This window comes from Lepisosteus platostomus, chromosome 9, assembly GCF_059453375.1.
Source record: "Lepisosteus platostomus isolate fLepPlt1 chromosome 9, fLepPlt1.hap1, whole genome shotgun sequence".
NCBI lineage: Eukaryota > Metazoa > Chordata > Actinopteri > Semionotiformes > Lepisosteidae > Lepisosteus > Lepisosteus platostomus.
In genome coordinates this window covers 30,954,765-30,959,032 of record NC_142619.1, presented here as the reverse complement: position 1 = coordinate 30,959,032, position 4,268 = coordinate 30,954,765, and positions in this window count along the sequence as shown.

Genomic DNA, 4,268 nt, shown 5'->3' with positions numbered 1-4,268 from the left:
AAGTAATTGTATAGGGCTAATAAAGTGATCTGATCTTATCATGCAGGCTCACCACCCACAAGCCAAAGGATGGAGGTTGGGTGCAATACCAGTTGGGTGAGGGACAGAATAGAATTGACACGGATGGGCTAGACTTTGGTCTGCATCAATTTTGGGTCACATTTGTTATATTTATGGAACTTGCTGTCATGTGTTAAGAAGATTAATAACTAGGATATACTGTAGGGGTGTTACCCCAGTATCCAGGCCTTTACCAGTCACGGTCTCCTAATAATCCTCATCTCTGAACTGACTTCATTACTCTGTTCTCCTCCCCACTGATAGCTGGTGTGTGGTGAGCGAACTGGCGCACTTCGACTGCCGTCGCATCATCCAGGTGGGGCTGCACATTGGTGGTGGTGGAGGGGAGTCAAAACCTCTTTGAGATCCAGAGAAGTGCTATATAAGTGTAAGGAATTACTATTATTATTGATTATTATAAGAACTTCTTGGTATGGAGTAGTAGATTTTATGGAGGGAGTAAAGAAAGCACTCTTTGCCAGAATATGGCTTGGAGTAACAAACAGCACCAACCCTTACTTACTGTAGCAATGATGCCTCTCCCTCTGGCCCAATTAGATGGTGGGGTCAAGAAATATAAATCCCAAAGCCATTTATTTGTGTGATGTGCGTGTTGGCTTTTGTTTTACCCACACCTGCCTGCGGTTGTGAGTCAACCCGCGCATCAATAGTGTCCACTTTACAACACCGAGAGTGTCACAGAGGAATAAGAAAACCATTACATTTGTTTAGAAACTTTAGTCAAATTTGGCTCAGCTGCATTGTAAAGAAAATATTTTGTTACTTTAAGTACCACTCCAATTATTTTCAAAACAAGACACACCGGTTTTCACGATTGTCTCTGTCTGCAGACTAATTTTATTGAATCACTTCAAGAAACTGTTGCTTCTCAAATACAATAAAGCTTTTTAGGTGTGTGGGAGGTATCTAGACTTCACATTAAGTATCATAAATATGTATATCATAAAAATTGTGAAAACAAAGTTTAATAGGGATATGAACTGCATTTAGCATATACTGTAAGTCAGCACTGAAATACTTATTGTTTTAAGGTTATTGTTAATTTATCATTGATTAGTTATGAAAAAATAATTTTGTCTCTTGTCATCTTCTATTTCGTATTGCTTTTGAACTTCCTGTTCACTTCAACTGGTGTTTACTGTATTTACTGAAAGTTTAACACAAGTGTATACTGATTGAAAGTAAAAAAGTATTAAAACAATACTTTTAATACTGTAAAACAACAGTTACAGTTACATGAGAAATTATAAATATTATTATTATGACATATAAACCACCAAAATAAAAACATCTTCTAAATAAATAACATTGATCATTTTCAAATTTAACTATTTTGCAAAACCGTAACATTCTAAAAAGCCTTACATACAATATGCATCCACATTTCTTTAATGTGTAAATTAAAGCATTTTTTTAAAGCACCAGATTTCTACTACTCTATTACTACTGAATTTGGGGTCATTCTGCGTTAGAGAAAGCTTTGGGCTGACAAAACAATCCCACATTCTGGTACTTATGCAATATAAATAATAATTTTTGGCACTGGTGTTACTATTACCTAGGCATGCATTCTAGTGTGGGATCAATTTTCTTATTATTACAAAAATCTGTAAAAAGTTGTATCAATTTAAAAAACTACATACAGTATAATAATAATAATAATAATAATAATAATAATAATAATAATAATAATAATCATAATAATAATAATAATAATAATTTATAATAATTGCTTACACTTATATAGCGCTTTTCTGGACACTCCACTCAAAGCGCTTTACAGGTAATGGCGACTCCCCTCCACCACCACCAATGGTATACTAATCATACAGCTGATAAAGTAATAAGTCACCAATGAAAAAATGAATTAATTACTGTTTTGTTATGTGCTGCCAAGGATACTGTATGTCTATACAGTTTGTTTAATGTGTAATGTTTTTTGGCAGTTAACAATGAAATATTCAGTAGCTGTGGCTACATTTAGTTAATAGATTACTGCATGGAAATATGTGAGGAACTGTGTGATACAGACCTCCTATATGATGGCTGGAATTTGAATCAATATCAGATAAGAGAAATCCATTAGGAAGAAATAACAATGTCTGCCTTGATGTTTCTGTTTCCGCTGGTTGACCATGGGTCCCGGACAGTGTTATGAGGGAAATGACAGGTTCCTACTGTACCTGTGGACAACAGTGAGTCACTTCCATCTGATTTTATTGGGACTTACACTCTTCTTTTTGGTTCTGGTCAGCAGGCCCTCCGAGAGCTCAGATGAGGCCCGGGCCATTTCACATTTTGAGGCCCCCTCATCGTTTGGGAAGAGGGGTAAACAATATTTGAATGTAAAGAATGGCATGGTAGGAAGATTAAGGTGGGCATTCTGAAACTCCTGAAGAACAGTAGATTCAGCACTGAAAGGGGGACGGTCACCGCGGACTGTATGCGGTAAAAGGTCCAAATTTGACTCAAGTCGGGAAACACAGCCAAAGGACCACTCAGCACCCTTGGCTGAGGTGAGGCCCGGGCTACATGGCCCTGCTGGTCCCCCCTCTCCTAGGGCCTGCTGGTCAGATGTGTCTTCTGTTGATTTGGCTCAGATGTATCCTGGGTTGCTGATGCCCTGACAGAACTCTAGCATGAATGATGGTGTTCAGGTGTAGAGAGCTCACCAGATTTGCTAAACTGCACTAAACAAATAAAAAAGAAAAACAGAGTGCACAGAGCATAGTGGTATTTGTTTCTCTTCTGGTTAAATGTGGTTAAATGTGTATTCCTTTGACAGAAACATTGCACTGCATTGCTTTTGTTCCCCCATTGCTAAAGAAACTATTTATTATTCCATTGCTAAAGGCTGATTGATTGATTGGCTGATTATGGGAAATTTTTCAATGAGCTGTTATGTGGTGTGTGAATAAATTAAATATACAATATGATCTTTTTTCCCAAGGTAAATGCAATAAATTATATTTTCTTATTCATTTAAAGCACCATTCATTTCGCTAAATATACCTTACTTGTTATTAAATTCAACACTCCGTAAATATGTAGTGTAAGTATAATCACGCACGGTGGGTCAAAGAGGAACACCAAGTTGCTCAGTTTTCTGAATGAAGCAGCATGTCGTCCCCCAAGCGGTAGAAATGTGAAGACATTAATTTTTCCTAAATCAGTTCCCCGAGACATTCCATGGGAAAAGAAACTTTTCTGCGGCCCTTAGAGAAATCTATTTTAAGAGTTTACGTCATGTGTTTCTGCTTCGCCCCTTAATTCACCTCATTTCAGTGATTTTAAACATGTATGCCTCCCAGTTGTGGTAATCTTTTATTATTCGGTAAAATAGACGCGGTGTAATCAGAAAACTGGGTTCTGTTCATCAGTTTCTCTTGTCGCTATTGCTGTGTCGAAGGCGCAGATCTGTTTAGCTTTTATGTATATATAATTTATATAACGCCGTGAAAAATCTAAATAAATAAGATATTATATAAATTGCTGCCTTAAAACATCAAAATACGCCATAGTTGAAAAAACTATTTCTGTTTTGTCAGTATACACATGCATTTGTATAAATATGTAAAACGGACATTCAAGGGACAGTGTTTTTTCTTGCTAATAAATAATAACAGTACAAAGTAGTGCACACTTTGTGACAGATTTTTAATAAATGCTAGAAAATATTAAAAAATTAAAGTGTTCTTATGACTACATGGCCAATCGAAATGTATTTTTTGAGCTCTTTTAATATTTATGTATCATCTTAAAATGTTTGACAATATCTCCGGAACCTCCGAACTATTTCCACTTGCGCCCAGTAGCAATGTATACGATCCAATTGTTATTGAAAAACGTACAGTATACTGTACTGTATGTAAGATTCCCTACACAGCAGTCAGCACCCTGTCCCAATATTCACTTTTTGCTTTCCCAAAGTTATTTGTGCGTGATCATGTATACTTTGCTTACTTGCTGTCACATCACACATCTGTAAAATTACACACAGAAGTGACAGGCATTTAAGCGAACACAAAATTCCCTACGCCTGTGACAAGTTTGTTTTTGCGCATAATGAAAATCGGAGTCTAGCTACTCAGATATATTAATTAATCTTCAGTCTATAGCTTAAATGTGCTCCCTTCACCCCCTCCTCATAGCTGTTGAGGAATATTCGCCGTTACATTTTCTGCACA